Genomic DNA, 21,702 nt, shown 5'->3' on the forward strand with positions numbered 1-21,702 from the left:
GTCAGTGGGAAAAGCTCTCCTGCCAGCACAGCACTTATATTCGTGTAACTTATGTCGCTCAGAGGGCTGTTTTTTCTTTTCCTCTTTGGCCTCTCTCTTTTTTGTTACTGTTGTTACTGTTCCAATAAATTAATCTTTAAAATAGTTGACTGTTTTTGACATTATTTGACCAATATTTGACTGGTCAACTGACCACTAATTTTTGGACTAGTCAAACTCCCAACCCTCATTTACTAAAATTTCTGTATCAGAGGAAAAAATGTAACCTCCACAACATTCCAGGCCCCTGCATTCACCATAAAGCAGCTAAAAAGGGGCACTAACCAAATCGTCCTTTCCTTTGCAGGTGGCCTTTAAAATTGAGCTAGAAAGCAATGGGAAAAATACTGAAGAGAACAGTCCCTCTATAGCCTACAGGAAGGGGACGGGACCAGAGATGTCCCAACAGGATAGTGCTTTTGTACCTCATGTGACCACACTGCTCCCACAGCTCTATAACACATTTATCAAACATTTCTGTACTAACATGTAGCAAAGTAAAAAGTCAGTGAGACAAACTCACAGCAAATGTGATACAATGTATAGCAATATAATCCACAAAGAGAACGGAACAGCACCATAAAAATACAAACCAATGCAGAACACTGGACATTCTGAATACTGAAAGACAATACATTTAAAACTGGTAGAAGGAAATATTTTTCTACAACTTATAATTAGACGGTGAAACTCCTTGCCACAAGATACCAACCACTGAGGTCAGGATCTTAGTGAGAGACAGAAAAAAATGAGACATTTATAACGAGAATATGAATGTACACGGGTACATTAGAAAGGCTAAAATTAGAAGAGGGTATACTAAACTTTCCTGCTTCAGAACATAAGCCAGCCAGTTAAAAGATGGGCACTAGAGAGAAACTTCCCCCATGGGCATATGATTCCATAACAGGCCCGTATGGGGTTTCTTGCACTTTCCTCTGAAGCAGCTGGCGCTGGTTGTGGTCAGAAGCTATGACAGGAAGTATCTGGAGTGCACTGGGCTGGAGGTTATAGGTTCCATTCCTGCAACATACAAGAGGTCAGGCTAGGTCCAGTGTTTCTCAATCTTTTTGATACCAGTGACCGGCTTGCTGCCTTCCTAACCTGTGTCAGGGAGATCTCCGGGACCGGCGCCAGTCCACAGACTGGTCATTGAGAAACACTGGACTAGATGATCTAGTGGTCCCTTCCGGCCTTAAATTCTCTGACTCTAGTTCCTGGGTCTGCCACCAACTCTCTGTCAGGCTTTGGGTAGGTCCCTTCCACTCGCTGTGCCTCAGGTCCCCATCTGTAAAATGCAGATAACAACTCCTCTCCCTACCTCACCAGGGGGAAGAGGCGCAGATGTGAGCCATATAAATGCCCAGATAGATGGACCACTGCTCTGATACAGTATGGCAATTCCTCTGTTGCTATGTATCGAACAATGTCCGTAATAATAGAACACAGTATCCATGTGTGATGGGGTGTACCCTGGAGAGGAAGGGGTTTAGGAACTGTGTTTCAATGCACCTGCAAAGCTTGGATTGGCTGAGGAGCTCAGTGGCAGGCAGACAGTGCAGGTGAGCTGACCTGCACTCTGAACTCCTGGGAAGAAATTCCACAGGAGCTCTTGCTGTCTGAGGCCTGGCAATAGCAGAACAACAGAAAACGCAGCAATGGCTGAAGTGTTAAATGTCTTTTTTGTTTCAGCTTTCACCAAAAAGGTCAGCAGAGACTGGATGACTAACACAGTGAACATCAGTGCCAATGGGGCAGGATCTGAGTCTAAAATAGGGAAAGAACAAGTTAAGAATTGCTTAGACAGGTTAGATGTCTTCAAGTCAGCAGGGCCTGATGAAACGCATCCTACAATATTTAAGGAACCGGCTGAAGAGATCTCTCAGCCATTAGTGATTATCTCAGAGAAATTCATGGAGGACGGGAGAGATCTCAGAGGACTGGAAAAGGGAAAACATAGTGCCTATCTGTAAAAAGGGGAGTAAGGACAACCCAGGGAATTACGATCCAGTTAGCTCAACTTCAGTACACGGAAAGATAATGGAGCAAATAATCAAACAATCAATTTGTAAGGACCTAGAAGTCTTGTGGATGGGGGGACGCAACAGATGTGATATATCTCGACTTTAGTAGGGCTTTTGATACGGTCTCAAATGACCTTCTCATAAGCAAACTGGGTAAATATAGCATAGAAGAACTTCCTATAAGGTGGGTGCACAAGTGGTTAGAAAAACACACTCAGAGAGTAACTAGTTATCAACAGGTTTCAGAGTAGCAGCTGTGTTAGTCTGTATTCGCAAAAAGAAAAGGAGTATTTGTGGCACCTTAGAGACTAACCAATCTATTTGAGCATAAGCTTTCGTGAGCTACAGCTCACTTCATCAGATGCATTCAGTGTAAAATACAAACTGTAACGAGAGTGATCACTTAAGGTGAGCTATTACCAGCAGGAGAGCGGGGGGGGGGGCCCAACGACCACCTTTTGTAGTGATAATCAAGGTGGGCCATTTCCAGCAGTTGACAAGAACATCTGAGGAACAGTGGGGGGTGGGGAGGGAAAATAAACATGGGGAAATAGTTTTACTTTGTGTAATGACCCATCCACTCCCAGACTCTATTCAAGCCTAAGTTAATTGTACCTAATTTGCAAATTGGTTGAGGGGCTGTCTGTAGGCAAGGACTGGCCTGTCTCCCAAGATCTGTGAGAGTGATGGGTCGTCCTTCAGGATAGGTTGTAGATCCTTGATGATGCGTTGGAGAGGTTTTAGTCGGGGGCTGAAGGTGATGGCTAGAGGCGTTCTGTTATTTTCTTTGTTGGGCCTGTCCTGTAGTAGGTGACTTCTGGCTACTCTTCTGGCTCTGTCAATCTGTTTCTTCACTTCACCAGGTGGGTATTGTAGTTGTAAGAATGCTTGATAGAGATCTTGTAGGTGTTTGTCTCTGTCTGAGGGGTTGGAGCAGTTGTATCATAGAGCTTGGCTGTAGACAATGGATCATGTGGTGTGGTCTGGGTGAAAGCTGGAGGCATGTAGGTAGGAATAGCTATCAGTAGGTTTCCAGTATAGGGTGGTGGTTATGTGACCATCGCTTATTAGCACCATAGTGTCCAGGAAGTGGATCTCTTGTGTGGACTGGTCCAGGCTGAGGTTGATGATGGGATGGAAATTGTTGAAATCATGGTGGAATTCCTCAAGGGCTTCTTTTCCATGGGTCCAGATGATGAAGATGTCATAAATATAGTGCAAGTAGAGTAGGGGCATTAGGGGACAAGAGCTGAGGAAGCGTTGTTCTAAGTCAGCCATAAAAATGTTGGCATACTGTGGGGCCATGCGGGTACCCATAGCAGTGCCGCTGATTTGAAGGTATATATTGTCCACCAATGTGAAACAGTTATGGGTGAGGACAAAGTCACAAAGTTCAGCCATCAGGTTTGCTGTGACATTATCGGGGGATACTGTTCCTGACGGCCTGTAGTCCATCTTTGTGTGAAATGTTATCAATAGTTCACAGTCAAGCTAGAAGAGAATATCAAGTGGGGTCCGGCAAGGATCTATCCTCAGGCCGGTTCTGTTCAATATCTTCATAAATATTTTGTATAATGGAATAGAGAGTACACTTATATAGTTTGTGGACAATACCAAGCTGGGAGGGGTTGCAAGTACTTTGGAGGACAGAATTAGAATTGCAAATACAAAATGGGAAATGACTGCCTAGGAAGGAGTACTGCAGAAAAGGATCTGGGAGTTATAGCAGATTGTAAACTGAATATGATTCAACAATGTAATGCTGTTGCAAAAAAGAGACCAGCATTCTGGGATGTACTAGCAGGAGTGTAGTACACTAGATACCACAAGTAATTTTTTTGCTCTGCTCAGCACTGATAAGGTTTCAACTGGAGTACTGTGTCCAGTTCTGAGCACCACACTTCAGGAAAGATGTGGACAAATTGAAAAAAGTTCGGAGGGGAGAATAAAAATGATTACAGTTCTAGGAATCATGTCCTACAAGGAAAAATTGAAAAAACAGCGTTTGTTTAGTTTGGAGAAGAGAAGACTGAATGGGGAACATGGTAAGTGTCTCCAAGAATATACAATGTCCATACAACGAGGAGTGTGATAAATTATTCTCCTTAACCACTGAGGATAGGACAAAAAGTAATGGGACTTAATTTGCAGTAAGGGAGATTTAGGTTGAACATTTGAAAAAACTTCCTGTCAGGGTAGTTAAGCACTGGAACAAATTACCTAGGGAGGTTGTGGAATCTCTGTCATTGGAAGCTTTTAAGAACAGGTTAGACAAGCACTTGTCACTAATGGTCTCTAGATAATATTGATCCAGGGGACTGGATCATATGATCTACTGAGGTTCCTTCCAGTCCCACATTTCTATGATAGTGACCTGACCAAGCCTACAAAGAAGGGACCTGTGACTCTTTGAAGGTCAGAGACTTGATTTGTGTGTTTAGATATTTATTTTACCCTGTGGAAAGAGAGGGGAGTGGTAGGAAGTGATCCAAGAAGGCAGCCACATAGCCACCTAGGGTGCAGGACTCAGCTGGGCTCTGGATTGGAGCTTAGTGTAGAGGATGGTCCAGGCTCCCCTACCAACCCCTCGAGAGGGATAACTACGGAAGTTTATCCCTTGGGGGAACCTAGATGGGGAAAGACTATGAAGATACAAGGGTCCAGGACCATGAGACCCCCAACCCAAGGGGGAAGCCCTGAATACCTTGCTTAATCCTAAAGACCTCCCCATTACTGGACTCTGCTACCCCAAAAGGAGTGGACTTGAAAATGTGACCTGTCTGGAGGGCTGAGTCACTGAAAGGACAGACCACCACGCGGCAGAGCTGTGCTATGAAAGGGGAATGCCTGGAAGAAAGTCAACTTGCACTCCTCTGCTCAACCTCCAAGTGGCACTGGGGGCGAGTGTTGCTCTGCACATCATGTCTGATCCACTAACATGTATTTATTCAAACAAGATCTTTAAAGAGAGCACCCACAATTGAAGGAAGCATGAAACAACTGCCAAAGCTGCCAATAAAATCCCAGCCATCTCATGTCTCTCTCAGCTGTGTGAGGAAAGAGGGGTGTTCTCACCCAGCTGCTGAGGAACCCAAAAAAATGGTTAAAGTAACAGCTCCTTGGGAAGAGCAAGACCAGAATTTCAGGGGAATGGTAAAATGTGACAAACTAATAATGTGAGAAGTCTAAGGGAGCTGGGGGGAAGTCCATATTTTCAATTAAGTGACAATTTGGTCTCACCACAGTTCAAACTCTCATCTGCTAACAATTTTCTTTTGGGTTACAGGAGCCATTGAATGGGGGAGTTGTGAGCCCAAAAACTGCTCCCAGGATTTCTGGAGAATCTGAGCAAAGATTGTGCACATCACTAGGCAGCACCAAGGCCTTCCTGCTCTTATTCCCATTTACATCAGATATCTCACTGGGGCTTCCAGAAGTAATGCTATTTCTTTGCACACAAAGGTTTTCAGCATTGCAAACTACACCCTTGCAAGCACCATGAAACTTCAGGTCTCAGCATTTGAGAAAAGCTGTCCCTTTTTTGGAATGCGCTGGGACTCTTCCCTGAACACAGGAGTGTTTGTTGTGTCTTTCTCTGTGGGCTCAGTCAATGTGCTGATCTGTTTGAAGGGAGCAAACCAACCTGTGAAGTTTACTTGTTCCCGGGGTGAAAGTAACTTAAAGGACTTAGGGTTCTACCGGAAGAGGCGGGGCCTTTACATCCCCAGGGCCTTTAAATCAAGATTTAAAGGGCCCGGGGCTGGGACTATGGTAGCAGCAGCTGGGAGCCCCAGGCCCTTTAAATCACCCTGGAGCTGCCAGCTGCAGAGGCGGCTGGGAGCCCCGGGGCTCAGAGGCAATTTAAAGGGCCCGGGGCTCCAGCTGCCACTACCGCAGCGGAGCCCCAGGCCCTTTGAATAACCATCGGAGCCCCAGGGACTCCCGGCTGTCCCTGCTACCCCGGGGCCCCAGGCTCTGGCGGAGCTTTAAAGGGCCCAGGGCTCTGCTGCAGTAGTGACAGCTGGGAGCCCCTGGCCCTTTAAATCACTGCTGGAGCCCCCGGCTGCCACTACCCTGGGGCTCCAGCAGCAGGGCTCGGCTGTCGATTTAAAGGGCTCCGGAGGGTAGCAGCAGTGGGAGCCCCGGGCCCTTTAAATCGCCACCCAAGCCCCCTGCTGGAGCCCCGGGGTAGCAGTGGCAGCTGGGGGGCTCAGACAGCGATTTAAAGGGCCCAGGGCTCTGGCCGCCGTTACTGCCCTGGGACCTTTAAATAGCCACCAGAGCCCCGACACCAGCTACCCCAGGGCTCCGGCAGGCTCCAGGGACAATTTAAAGGACAGGCGGCGGTAGCTGCGGCAGGAGCCACCCAGGCCACTTCCCCAGGGCTCTGGCGACAATTTAAAGGGCTTGGGGCTCCAGCCACTGCTGGGATCCCCAGGCCCTTTAAATTGCCACCTGGGGAAGCCGATCTGCCCTGCTGTGGCGCACAGGCTCTTGCCAGTAGGCCGCACCGGAACGACCCGGCTTACTTTCACCTCTGTTTCTTCCATAACAAGACTCAGATGTATTATTAATTTTTCCAGGACCTTGGCCTTGTCTCGCCCCAGGAGTGCCTGCTTGCTGACCACCTGCTGCAAACTCACATCTAGAAGAACTGGACCTCAAGAGGTCATCTAGTACAGTCCCCTGCACTCAAGGCAGGACTAAGTATTATCTAGACCATCCCTGACAGGTGTTTGTCTAACCTGCTCTTAAATATCCCCAATGATGGAGATTCCACCACCTCCCTAGGCAATTTATTCCAGTGCTTAACCACCTTGACAGTTAGGAAGTTTTTCCTAATGTCCAACCTAAATCGTCCTTGCTGCAATTTAAGCCCATTGCTTCTTGTTCTATCCTCAGAGGTTAACAAGAACAATTTTTCTCCCTCCTCCTTATAACCTTTTATGTACTTGAAAACTGTTATCATGTCCCCCTTCAGTGTTCTCCTCTCCAGACTAAACAAACCCATTTTTTTCAATCTTCCCTCATAGGTCATGTTTTCTAGACCTTTAATAATTTTTGTTGCTCTTCTCTGGACTTTCTCCAATCTGTCCACATCTTTCCTGAAATGTGGCGCCCAGAACTGGACACAATACTCAAACTGAGGCCTAATCAGCACGGTGTAGAGGAGAAGAATTACTTTTTGTGTCTTGCTTACAATACTCCTGCTAATACATCTCAAAATGATGCTTGCTTTTTTTGCAACAGCATTATACTGTTGACTCATATTTAGCTTGTGATCCACTATGACCCCCAGATCTCTTTCCGCAGTACTCCTTCCTAGGCAGTTATTTCCCATTTTGTATGTGTGCAACTGATTGTTCCTTCCTAAGTGGAATACTTGGCATTTGTCCTTATTGAATTTCATCCTATTTACCTCAGACCATTTCTCCAGTTTGTCCAGATCATTTTGAATTTTAATCATATCCTCCAATGCACTTGCAACCCCTCCCAGCTTGGTATCATCCACAAGCTTTATAAATGTACTCTCTATGCCATTATCTAAATCACTGATGAAGATACTGAACAGAACCAGACCCAGAACCAATCCCTGCGGGACCCCACTAGTTATGCCCTTCCAGCATCACTGTGAACCACTGATAACTACTCTCTGGGAACGACTTTCCAACCAGTCATGCACACACCTTATAGTAGCTCCATCTAGGTTGCATTTTCGTAGTTTGTTTATGAGAAGGTCATGCGAGACAGTATCAGAAGCTTTACTAAAGTCAAGGTATACCACATCTACTGCTTCCCCCCATCCACAGGGCTTGTTACCCTGTCAAAGAAAGCTATCAGGTTAGTTTGACATGATTTGTTCTTGACAAATCCATGCTCACTATTATTTATCACCTTATTATCTTCTAGACATTTCCAAATTGATTGCTTAATTATTTGCTCCATTATCTTTCCGGGTACAAAAGTTAAGCTGACTGGTCTGTAATTCCCCGGTTTGCCTTATTTCCCCTTTTATAGATGGGCACTATATTTGCCCTTTTCCAGTCTTCTGGAACCTCTCCCATCTTCCATGACTTTTCAAAGATAATTGCTAAGGGCTCAGATATCTCCTCAGTCAGCTCCTTGAGTATTCGAGGATGCATTTCATCAGGCCCTAGTGATTTAAAGACATCTAACTTATCTAAGTAATTTTTGACTTGTTCTTTCCCTATTTTAGACTCTGATCCTACCTCATTTTCACTGGCACTCATTATTTTAAACATCCAATTGCCACCAACCTTCTTGGTCAAAACCAAAACAAATAAGTCATTAAACACCTCTGCCATTTCCACATTTCCTGTTATTGTCTTTCCTCCCTCGTTGAGTAACAGGCCTCCTCTGTCCTTGGTCTTCCTCTTGCTTCTAATGTATTTGTAGAATGTTTTCTTGTTTCCTTTTATGTCCCTAGCTAGTTTGATCTTGTTTTGTGCCTTGGCTTTTCTAATTTTGTCCCTACATATTTGTGTTATTTGTTTATATTCATCCTTTGTAATTTGACCAAGTTTCCACTTTTTGTAAGACTCTTTTTTGAGTTTTAGACCATTGAAGATCTCCTGGTTAAGCCAGGGTGGTCTCTTGCCATACTTCCTGTCTTTCCTACGCAGTGGGATAGTTTGCTCTTGTGTCCTTTATAATGTCTCTTTGGAAAACTGCCAACTGTGCTCACTTGTTTTTCCCCTTAGACTTGTTTCCCATGGGATTTTACCTACCAAGTCCCTGAGTTTGCTAAAGTCTGCCTTCTTGAAATCCATTGTCTTTATTGTGCTGTTCTCCCTCCTACCATTTCCACTTAGCCAGTCAGTCCCCAGCCCGTAGCAGGGCATGGGATTCTTCCGTCCTAAGTGCAGGGCTCTGCACTTGTCCTTGTTGAACCTCATCAGATATCTTTTGGCCTAATCCTCCAATTTATCTAGGTCACTCTGGACCCTATCCCTACCCTCCAGCATATCTACCTCTCCCCCCAGCTTAGTGTCATCCGCGAACTTGGTGAGAGTGCAATCCATCCCATCATCCAGATCATTAATGAAGATGTTACAGAATCTAAACCTCTGGATTTAAAGGTGAAAACAAAACTCCCCCAAGCTTCCGCCCAAGAGCCTCCTCTTTGTGCCCGACACAGCAGCAGGAAAAGCAAATTCTAGGGAGAGCTGCACTCCGCCTGATATCTGCAATGAGTCACTATCCCTGACTTCTGGCCAAGCACTATTTCCCTCTCACCTCAGAACTGGGTAATCCCTTCAAGGCAGTGCAGGAGAGGAAGGGAAGGCCCAGGACTGAACAAACATGGAGACTTCACCCTAGCAGAGGTCAGGGCTGAAACAGAGCACAGAATTCCTGACTCAGCTCAGCAGCAGCAAGATACCCCTCCCAGGCAGGCTTGGGGCCCCCTGTACGAATATGAGGAGAAAGCTAGGCAATTACCTGACCCTGTCAAGGCACTCCTCACCCCCACTCCCGGAACCGGAGCAGGTGACACATGTCAATACCTAACTGCATCTCAGTTCCTAGATTAGCAACTTCCCCAGAGCCCTACTGAAGAAATCCCAGCTCCATGCTGCAGCACGCTGAGGAATCTGCAGCCTGGCAGAGCCAGACCAGTATCCTACAACAAATCCGTCTGTCCTTTCAGCGAGACCAGCCAGTGCAGGATAAGAAAGTAGAATCATAGAATCATAGAATATCAGGGTTGGAAGGGACCCCTGAAGGTCATCTAGTCCAACCCCCTGCTCGAAGCAGGACCAATTCCCAGTTAAATCATCCCAGCCAGGGCTTTGTCAAGCCTGACCTTAAAAACTTCCAAGGAAGGAGATTCCACCACCTCCCTAGGCAACGCATTCCAGTGTTTCACCACCCTCTTAGTGAAAAAGTTTTTCCTAATATCCAATCTAAACCTCCCCCACTGCAACTTGAAGCCATTACTCCTCGTTCTGTCATCTGCTACCATTGAGAACAGTCTAGAGCCATCCTCTTTGGAACCCCCTTTCAGGTAGTTGAAAGCAGCTATCAAATCCCCCCTCATTCTTCTCTTCTGCAGGCTAAACAATCCCAGCTCCCTCAGCCTCTCCTCATAAGTCATGTGTTCTAGACCCCTAATCATTTTTGTTGCCCTTCGCTGGACTCTCTCCAATTTATCCACATCCTTCTTGTAGTGTGGGGCCCAAAACTGGACACAGTACTCCAGATGAGGCCTCACCAATGTCGAATAGAGGGGGACGATCACGTCCCTCGATCTGCTCGCTATGCCCCTACGTATACATCCCAAAATGCTATTGGCCTTCTTGGCAACAAGGGCACACTGCTGACTCATATCCAGCTTCTCGTCCACTGTCACCCCTAGGTCCTTTTCCGCAGAACTGCTGCCTAGCCATTCGGTCCCTAGTCTGTAGCGGTGCATTGGATTCTTCCGTCCTAAGTGCAGGACCCTGCACTTATCCTTATTGAACCTCATCAGATTTCTTTTGGCCCAATCCTCCAATTTGTCTAGGTCCTTCTGTATCCTATCCCTCCCCTCCAGCGTATCTACCACTCCTCCCAGTTTAGTATCGTCCGCAAATTTGCTGAGAGTGCAATCCACACCATCCTCCAGATCATTTATGAAGATATTGAACAAAACCGGCCCCAGGACCGACCCCTGGGGCACTCCACTTGACACCGGCTGCCAACTAGACATGGAGCCATTGATCACTACCCGTTGAGCCCGACAATCTAGCCAGCTTTCTACCCACCCTATAGTGCATTCATCCAGCCCATACTTCCTTAACTTGCTGACAAGAATACTGTGGGAGACCGTGTCAAAAGCTTTGCTAAAGTCAAGAAACAATACATCCACTGCTTTCCCTTCATCCACAGAACCAGTAATCTCATGATAAAAGGCGATTAGATTAGTCAGGCATGACCTTCCCTTCGTGAATCCATGCTGGCTGTTCCTGATCACTTTCCTTTCATGCAAGTACTTCAAGATTGATTCTTTGAGGACCTGCTCCATGATTTTTCCAGGGACTGAGGTGAGGCTGACTGGCCTGTAGTTCCCAGGATCCTCCTTCTTCCCTTTTTTAAAGATTGGCACTACATTAGCCTTTTTCCAGTCATCCGGGACTTCCCCGGTTCGCCACGAGTTTTTAAAGATAATGGCCAATGGCTCTGCAATCACAGCCGCCAATTCCTTCAGCACTCTCGGATGCAACTCGTCCGGCCCCATGGACTTGTGCACGTCCAGCTTTTCTAAATAGTCCCTAACCACCTCTATCTCCACAGAGGGCTGGCCATCTCTTCCCCATTTTGTGATGCCCAGCGTAGCAGTCTGGGAGCTGTCCTTGTTAGTGAAAACAGAGGCAAAAAAAGCATTGAGTACATTAGCTTTTTCCACATCCTCTGTCACTAGGTTGCCTCCCTCATTCAGTAAGGGTCCCACACTTTCCTTGGCTTTCTTCTTGTTGCCAACATACCTGAAGAAACCCTTCTTGTTACTCTTGACATCTCTCGCTAGCTGCAGCTCCAGGTGCGATTTGGCCCTCCTGATTTCATTCCTACATGCCCGAGCAATATTTTTATACTCTTCCCTGGTCATATGTCCAACCTTCCACTTCTTGTAAGCTTCTTTTTTATGTTTAAGATCCGCTAGGATTTCACCGTTAAGCCAAGCCGGACGCCTGCCATATTTACTATTCTTTCGACTCATCGGGATGGTTTGTCCCTGTAACCTCAACAGGGATTCCTAGAGACTTGAAGCAAAGCACAGCAGCTTTTAACCTGGTTACAATGTTGTTTGGTGCCATCTGTCCAGACTGGACCAAACCAGGTTATACAGCGGAAAGGGGTAGTGGAGACTTTGTCACGTTTCTGCCGCACAGTGACTCATAGATTTCAGATCCATTTCCCACATCCCTCAGCCTCTCTCTTTGCATCTGAAATGAGGCCAGACAAGAAATTTTCATTAATGGATTCACCATTTTTGGGGAAAGGCAAGGGAGAAGATGAGTGTTAGACCCTTACTCAAAGAAGCCACCACTCAGAGGGAGGGTGACCTGAAAGAGGATGATGAAATGAGTTTGTGCCCTTTTTAGCCTCTTTAGGATGGATGTAGATAAAATTAATGGAGTTTTTTGTACATTGGAAATATGGGTTTTGTTTACCCTGTTTTTGCTAGAAGACTAACACACTCACAGACACATGGGGCCCCAGTACTTAAGAGACAAGGCAGCTATGTAAAGGGATCACTGGAGGTTGATAGGGTATTAGAGCCCCTGCAATATGAATTACACTTGCAAGAGCATTTCTAATTCTAATTGCTTGACTTTTCATTTAGATTTTGGATGGAGTCCATTGGGAAGCAGCATGGTCCAGTGGATGGGGCATTGGAATGAGAGTCAAGAGAACTGGCTTCTATTTCTAGCTCTGCTATGTGATCTGGGACATTTCCAATCCTTTGTCAGCGTTGTCTATTGAGACTGTCATCTCTTTGGGGCAAGGATTGTCTCTTACTCAGTTTGTAAGCTCCTAGCTCACTGGGGGCCTGCTTTTGGCTGGGCTGCTAGGTGGTACTGGAATACAAGTAATTATAGCAAAAAGCTTTTATAATTTTGCCCAAATACATTTTCAAGTGACACAATCACTGGAAATGTAGGAAACAACTAGTTAAGGCAACATTAACTTCCAAGCCAAGCATAAGGCAGCAAGTGTACTCACACACATCATCTTCATTACAAAGTCCCTTCACAGAGCCGCCCACAGTGTACACATCCCAGTCACACGTTGAACTCTGAGCTCCACACAATGAGGTCACACAGCCATGCTGCCCACACCAGTTCTCCACCCCTCTTGCTCAGCCAGACTCACTAGTTTCATGCCCCACCACATCTCCCCACTCCCTTAACCCCTGCCAAAGTTTTAAACAACTTTGTTTTACCAATGTCCATTTTTATTAATATTTAACTATTAAAAATAAACGTTAAGTCCAGTGAATGGAGGATCACAGAGGCACGTGGGGAGAGCAGCTGTAGCCAGGAACTAGGGAAGTCATGTCCACGCACAGAAGTAGCTAACAGGCCTGGGCAGTTCCTCTGGCTTTTCTTTGGTGATATTCATTCAGTTATAACAAACAGAACTGTGCTGCCCACAGCAAATCTTGATGGTTTGTATAACAATCACTTTCTGTTACTTCCCTCCCCTGGCTTTGGTCTATCTCTAAACTTTGAGCTTCTCAGGGCAGGGACTCTCCTTCCTTCTTGAATATCTGGAAAGCACATGGCACATCGGGGTGCTCTCACGAAAAAATACCTGTACCTAACAGGGATAACACCTTGTAGGTTAAACATAATTGCACAGTTTAAACAGTGGCCTCTCTCAGAGACATGTAAGGGAGAAAGACACATACATGAAAATTTGCAATTTGTGGGGACCCTGGTATTTTAATTGGGGGTGGTGAATTGAGGCTGTTGGGGAAAAATCTTAGAGAAAGGTAGTTCTAAGTGCTTCCTCTGCAAGAGTGAGCAAATATTTTACCATAACAATATTATAGAAAGTCCAACTATCCCCGAAGAGCATGTGCTAGATCTGGAGACTCAATTCAATCATTAACATGTGAGAGATACAGAGGGATCTCAAACTTCAGAGAGAAATCTTCACCCACCCTTTGCTACAGAGCTGTGACCGACACTTCCACAAAATAAACTACCCCCAGCTGCCCTTCAGCAGGATGGTTAATACTACTTGTTTCAACAGGAACCTGCAAAGGAAAAAAAACTGAGCTTGTGCCATTTCTTCCCTTTTATGATAGACGTAGGATCCCGAAAAGGTTCTGTAAAAATAAATACAATAAAATTCTGCTTGTTTTTCCAGTACTTAAGTACTGTCAAGGCTGGAGGATTCTGTGGTGACAGGGTAGCTTGCATACATGATGACCTCACAAAACAACACAGAAAACCTGTGCTGAAAGAGAAGATTTCTAGTCTAGGGGTTTTTTGTTGTTTTTGTTAGTTTTATTAGCACAAAGAGCTCAACAAAATACCTCTGAGGCCTCCCACTGATCCTCCAATAAAGCCATATTTCTTTATAGTAATAATATTTTTCAGGTTAAAAAAAGCTGGAAACCAATAAATGAGAATAAAACCCCTTTGGGCTGCCCTCTCCGTCACACAAGAGTCCAAGCCCAATCCTTTCAAATCCCTTTGCAGGCCACCTGTAATTAAACTGCAAACAGGCTCCTTTTGTAAACTATTTCAGAAGCAGGTTTATAGAAGAGATTTGAATTTGGTGACAAAAAGATCTTGGAAGGTTACACTGGAGACAAAAACTGAGACAACTGCAGCTGCTGTCATTGGCAGAACAGGGGTGTGGGAAGCAGACACCAGCCAGCTCAGAGATGTAGGCAGTTTCTGCACTCAAAGTGCAGACGAGAAGTTGAAATGTGACACACAGCACAATGGGAAGCAGAGAAGTGAGTAAGGAGGAGTAGATGGGGTGAGATTGTGCCGTATGGTACAAAGTGACTGTATTTGGGAGAGTTGTGTAGGGCAGACACTCTCTCTCCTATCTTTGTCAGAGGTAAAGACAGAGACTGTAACAGAAGCCAAGGAGAGAGAGGCAGTGGCAAGGGGGGGGCAGGAGAGTGGTTCTTTTCAGCAGAAATTTGAAAGCCATGGAAACATGGCAAACCTCACATGACAGACATAAGTCACTTTGCTTAACGAATGACTGGAAGGCACAAAGATGCTACAGAGATGAGGACAGGATAGGAACTAGAACTAGAAAAGAGTAGAGCAAGGTAGCTCTACCTGTCAGGAGCTGCAGAGGAGAAGGTGCTTGCACAAGGAGAGGCTAGAGCATGTGAAGGATAACGCATCAGCTTTGGCATCACTCTGTCAGACATCCTGTAGCAGGGAGAGGAGGTGCAGGAGGTGCCTGCTTCCATTGCTCTGATTGCAGATGTCATAAGGCACTCCCTCAGGAGCTGATCAAGCTCAGCTCAGATCATCTATAAAGTAAGCTGCCTCTGTCCCTCACTATGCCTGAACCCAGGCTTTTCTAAAAAACAAAGGAGATTTAGTAGAATGAGAACATTAGCCAAGATACACCCACGGGGTGAAGCCTGCACCTGGTCTCTCAACTGGAGGGGGTCTGCCCATCTGTACCCCGCTCCTCAACACCAACAAGGCCTCAGCGCCCCAGTAGGATGCACACAGCACCAACCCTACCTTTGAACTCTGAGGCCTCAGGCTTAGTGTTTCTGCTTGGTAGAGAGGGCAGGCCCAAATTACTGACAAGCACAATAACATTGTTCAATGTTTGTATCACAGCAGCACCCAGAGGCCCCAGCATCTGCCCCTGGGTTTATACAGTTAGGAGCCGCTGTGCTGCCCTCCTGTCTCTCCCTGGAGTTATTTTCTCTCATAAGCTATTAGGTCAATACCAAGTGCCACAAAATACAGGTCCCTCCTGCTGGTTTACCCCAGAACAGCCCCCTGGCCATTGGAACTCAGATCACATGGATATGTCCACACAGCCCTGTAGCTCATGAAAGCTTATGCTCAAATAAATTGGTTAGTCTCTAAGGTGCCACAAGTCCTCCTTTTCTTAGGGCGCTAAAAACAGCTGTACAGACTGAGCCCACCCCCTTTTTTAGGCTACATTTGTACAGCTAGCCTGAGCCTGGCTCCACGCTTGCTGCCACTCGCTGTGTGGACATGTTCCCAGAGGATCGAAATCCCTAGGCCAGATGGCCCTCTGTCAAGAGTGCTCTATACAGGAATTATAAAGGCAGTGCTCTGCAGCATTAATGGCTTTACCTGACAGCTGGGCCACATGCCCATAGTGTTTACAAGGCAGCGTTTATGCTGCAGATGGAGTAACAGTGACAATACTGCCTAAAGCAGCAGTCCCAGGCTTGGACATTGCTCAACCCAGTCTCCTTAAATGTGGGCACAACTGAGGTCATTTATACATGTATGTCTCTGGGCAGCAAATTGTGGGCGCAGAGAGGCCAGGTTTTAAAATCAGGCCTATATCGTTAGCCCTACAAATGGAGTGTTCCTCTCGGTGTCCTGCCTGTTCGACAGCTTTACTACTTCTGACACCATCACCACATCGACGATGTTCCCCAGACCATCAGAATTTACTCTGCCAGACCTACCAGTAGCACGGGCAGATCTGGCACAGTGCATCATTAAATCAGAGCTTCCATGTACCTGTAATCCCAATTCCAGTCTTCCTAACAAACTAAGGTGGGTATTAACTGTGCAGTTAGCATGCCAGGCCCTCTGGGAGCAGTAGCCATGAGACACTTGGAGGGTGACATCCTGGCCCCACTAAAATCAATGGGAATTTTGCCATTAATTTCAACAGAGCCAGGATTTCACCCACAAACTGCAGCTGTGTGACTCACACCGTCATACTAAACCCCCAAGCATAATCTCTGCATGCCTCAGCTTCACCCACCTTTGCTGCTGGACCCATATCACAGATGTAATAGTGATTACATAAGAGCTCAGTAATAGCCATCACAGTGTAATTAAATGTAACATCCTTGGATGGAGGGATAACACCAAAACCCACACCACGGTAACATTTCACTTTAAAAAGGGGAACTACACAAAACTGAGGAGGCTTGTTAGATGGAAATTAAAAAGAGCTGTGACATGGGTTAAATGCCAGCAAGCATGGGGACTATTTAAAAACATCATAACAGAGGCTCAGACTAAATCTATACCCCAAATCAGAAAAACAATGAGAGGACCAAAAGAACACCACCATGGCTAGAAAGCAGAACAATGGAGGCTGTCAACAGCAAAAAGGCATCCTTTAAAATTTGGAAGTCAAATCCTAGTGAGTATAATAGGAAGGTGCACAAACTCTGGCGGGTTAAGTGTAATAAGGCAGGCAAAGAAAGAATTTGAGAAGCAACATGGTAAAGTTGCAAAAATTAACAGTAAGAATTATTTAAGTACATGAGAAGCAGGAAGTCTGTCAAACAGACATTAGGGCAACTAGACCAAGATGCTAAAGGATCACTCAAGGAAGACAAGGTCATTGCAGAGAAGCCAAATGAATTCTTTGCATTGGTCTTCACGGCAGAGGATGTGGAGAAGATACATACATCAGAGCTATTCTTTTTGGGTGACAGATCTGAAGTACTGTTCCAAACTGATACATCAACAGAAGATGTTTTAGAACAAATTGATAAATTAAACACTAATATATCACCAGGACCAGACGGTAGTCACCCAAGAGTTCTGAAGGAACTCAAATATGAAATTGCAGATCTATTATCTCTAGTATGTAACCTATCACTGAAACAAGTCGTTGTACCAGATAACTGGAAGGTAACTAACGTAACACTGATTTTTTTTTAAAAGGGCTCCAGAGGCAACCCTGGCAATTACAGGATGCAAACCTAACTTTAGTACCAGGCAAATTGGTAGAAACTACAGTACAGTACAGAATTATCAACATATAGATCGGGGAGGGCAAACTACAGATGCAGCCCGCGAATTACAAATTACAAATTAAAGAATTACAAAGGGATCTCACAAAACTGGGTGACTGAGCAACAAAATGATAGATGAAATACCACATTGATAAGTGCAAAGTAATGCACATTGGAAAAATGAATACCTACTACACATATATAATGATGGGGTCTAAATTAGCTGTTACCACTCAAGAAAGAGTCTTGGAGTCACTGTGGATAGTTCTCTGAAAACTTCAGCTCAACGAGCAGCAGCAGTCAAAAAGGTTAACAGAAGGTTGGGAACTATTAAGAAAGGTATATGTGGAAGAAAACGTAAAGTCAAATGAAGTAAAAACCTTAAATGAACCAAACTGTACCACAGAATCTCTATTGTTAACTCCTGGAAATGTGCTGGAAATGGCCCACCTTGATTATCACTTCAAAAGGTTTTCTCTCCCCCCACCCCACTCTCCTGCTGGTAATAGCTCATCTTAAGTGATCACTCTCCTTACAATGTGTATTTTTTCATGGTCTGTGTGTATATAAATCTCCTCACTGTATTTTCCACTTTATGCATCGGACGAAGTGAGCTGTAGCTCACGAAAGCTTATGCTCAAATAAACTGGTTAGTCTCTAAGGTGCCACAAGTTCTCTTTTTCTTTTTGCGAATACAGACTAACACAGCTGCTACTCTGAAACCAGTCTCTATGGATAGTAATTCCAGGCTTGAATAATAAGAACAAACAAGTAAGGATATACTACCGACCACCTGGCCAGGATGGTGTTCAGGGAGATTAGAGAGGCTATAAAAATAAAAAACTCAGTAATAATGGGGGATTTCAACTATCCCCATATTGAGTGGGTACATGTCACCTCAGGTAGGGATGCAGAGATAAATGATTGCTTCTTGGAGGCAGGCAGCTAGTCCTGGATTCCATAAGAGGAGAGGCAATTCTTGATTTAGTCCTAAACGGAGCACAGGATCTGGTCCAAGAGGTGAATAGAGCTGAACTGCTTGGTAATAGTGACCATAATATAATTAAATTTAACATCCCAGTGGTGGGAAAAACACCATAGCAGCCCACCACAGTAGCATTTAATTTCAGAAAGGAGAACTACAGAAAAATGAGAATATTAGTAAAACAGAAATTGAAAGGTACAGCGCCAAAAGCGAAATCCCTGCAAGCTGCATGGGAACTTTTTAAAGACACCATAATAAAGGCTCGATTTAAATGTATACCCCAAATTAAAAAACATAGTAAGAGAACCAAAAAAGTGCCACCATGGCTAAACAACAAAGTAAAAGAAGCAATGAAAGGCAAAAAAGGCATCCTTTAAAAAGTGGAAGTTAAATCCTAGTGAGGAAAATAGAAAGGAGCATAAACTCTAGCAAATGAAATATAAAAATTTAATTAGGAAGGCCAAAAAAGAACGTGAAGAACAGGTAGCCAAAGACTCAGAAAATAATAGCAAAAAAACATTTAAGCACATCAGAAACAGGAAGCCTGCTAAACAACCAGGAGGGCCACTGGACGATCGAGATGCTAAAGGAACACTCAAGGACAAAAAGGCGATAGTGGAGAAACTAAATGAATTCTTTGCATCGGTCTTCATGGCTGAGAATGTGAGGGAGATTCCCAAACCTGAGCCTTTCTTTTTAGGTGACAAATCTGAGCAACTGTCCCAGATTCACGTGCCTTTAGAGGAGGTTTTTGAACAAACTGATAAACAGTAATAAGTCATCAGGACCAGATGGCATTTACCAGAGAATTCTGAAGGAACTCAGATGTGAAATTGCAGAACTACTAACTGTGGTATAAAGAAAAGGAGTACTTGTGGCACCTTAGAGACTAACCAATTTATTTGAGCATAAGCTTTCGTGAGCTACAGCTCACCTCATCGGATGCATTCCAATGAAGTGAGCTGTAGCTCACGAAAGCTTATGCTCAAATAAATTGGTTAGTCTCTAAGGTGCCACAAGTCCTCCCGTTCTTTTTGCGGACACAGACTAACACGGCTGCTACTCTGATAACTGTGGTATGTAACCTATCATTTAAATCTGCTTCTGTGCCAGATGACTGGCGGATAGCTAATGTGACGCCAATATTTAAAAAGGGCTCCAGTGATAATCCTGGCAATTACAGGCCGGTAAGCCTAACTTCAGTACTGAGCAAACTGGTTGAAACTGTAGTGAAGAACAGAATTGTTTGACACATACACGAACACCATATGTTGGGGAAGAGTCAACATGGGTTTTGTAAAGGGAAATCATGCCTCACCAATCTATTAGAATTCTTTGAGGGGGTCAACAAGCATGTGGACAAGGGGAATCCAGTGGATATAGTGTACTTAGATTTTTAGAAAGACTTTGACAAGATCCCTCAACAAAGGCTCTTAAGCAAAGTAAGCAAACATGGGGTAAGAAGGAAGGTCCTCTGAGGGATCACTGACTGGTTAAAAGATAGGAAACAAAGGGTAAGAATAAATGGTCAGCTTTCAGAAAGGAGAGAGGTAAATAGTGGTGACCCCCCAGGGGTCTGTACTGGGACCAGTACTGTTCAACATATTCATAAATGACCTGGAAAAAGGGATAAACAGTGAGATAGTATAATTTGCAGATGATACAAAACTACTCAAGATAGTTAAGTCCAAAGCAGACTGGGAAGAGTTACAAAGGGATCTCAAAAACTGGGTGACCTGGCAACAAAATGGCAAATGAAATTCAGTGTTGATAAATGCAAAGTAATGCATGTGGGAAAACATAATCCCAAGTATACAAATAAAATGATGGGGTCTAAATTAGCTGTTACCACTCAAGAAAGAGATGTTGGAGTCACTGTGGATAGTTCTCTGAAAACATCCACTCACTGTGCAGCAGCCGCCAAAAAAGGGAACAGAATGCAGGGAATCATTAAGAAAGGGATAGATAATGAGACAGAAAATATCATGTTGCCTCTATATAAATCCATGATATGCCCACACCTTGAATACTGCATGAAGATCTGGTCACACCAATCTCAAAAAAAAGAATTGGAAAAGCCTCTGTTTTGGGGTTCAGGGGGCAAGGGGGTCTGGGCAGGAGGTGGTGGGAGGGATAAGGGGGTCGGCAGGAATGGGGTGCAATGGGGTGCCATGAGGGGGATTCAGGAGGCCAGGGGTCGGGGCAGGGGGCGGTGGGAGGGATAAGGGGGTCGGCGGGAATGGGGTGCAATGGGGGGTTCAGGGGGTCAGGGCAGGGAGGGGTCGGCGGGAGTGGGGCGCAATGGGGGGGCCAGGGGGGTTCAGGGGGTCAGGGCAGGGAGGGGTCGGCGGGAGTGGGGCGCAATGGGGGGGCCAGGGGGGTTCAGGGGGTCAGGGCAGGGAGGGGTCGGCGGGAGTGGGGCGCAATGGGGGGCTGGGGGGGGTTCAGGGGGTCAGGGCAGGGAGGGGTCAGCGGGAGTGGGGCGCAATGGGGGGCTGGGGGGGGTTCACGGGGCCGGAGGGGTCGGCGGGGGTGGGGGGCCGGGGGGGTTCAGGTGGTCGGGGCAGGGAGGGGTCGGCGGGGGTGGGGGGCCGGGGGGGTTCAGGTGGTCGGGGCAGGGAGGGGTCGGCGGGAGTGGGGGGCCAGGGGGGGTTCAGGGGGTCGGGGCAGGGAGGGGTCGGCGGGAGTGGGGCGCCAGGGGGGTTCAGGGGGTCGGGGCAGGGAGGGGTCGGCGGGAGTGGGGCGCCAGGGGGTCTCGGGGGGCCGTAGGGGGGTCTCTGGGCGCTCGCCCCGCGGAAGCGGCTGAGGGCCCGAGGCCCCGGAGGCCCCTCTCGCCCCGCGGGAAGCGGCTCCCGGCCCCGGCCCCGGCCCCGGCCCCGGCTCCTACCTGCTCCCGCGCGGCCGCTCCAGCCCCTGCGCGTCCCGCCGCCGCCGCGGCCCGGAGCCCCGGCCCCGCCCGGCCGAGTCCCCGCCCCGCCCGGGCACCGAGACTCGGGGCGGCGCCGCTCGGAGCCGGGGGGGGGTCGGGCCGGGCCGGGCCGGGCCGGGCCCTTCTAGCCGCCCACGCCCGGCCCGGCGGCCCCCGCGACTCCGGGCCCGACCGGGGAAGGACACGGGGACAGGGACCCCCCCACTGAGACAGGGCCCCCCACGGGGACAGGGACCAACCCGCCGGGACAGGGCCCCCCACGGGG

General features: G+C 46.6%; 1 protein-coding gene across 1 annotated transcript in view; it reads right to left on the reverse strand.

The window, feature by feature from the left end:
- The window catches only part of DNMBP (dynamin binding protein), an 82,697-nt gene extending 61,235 nt beyond the window's left edge, over nt 1-21,462 (reverse strand). Inside the window, exon 1 of the mRNA XM_077823394.1 lies at nt 21,396-21,462. The gene's annotated coding sequence lies outside the window, so the exon portion shown is untranslated. The remainder of the gene's footprint in view (nt 1-21,395) is intronic.
- Nucleotides 21,463-21,702: the final 240 nt, after the last annotated feature.

This window comes from Eretmochelys imbricata, chromosome 7 (genome assembly GCF_965152235.1).
Source record: "Eretmochelys imbricata isolate rEreImb1 chromosome 7, rEreImb1.hap1, whole genome shotgun sequence".
Classification (NCBI taxonomy): Eukaryota; Metazoa; Chordata; order Testudines; family Cheloniidae; genus Eretmochelys; species Eretmochelys imbricata.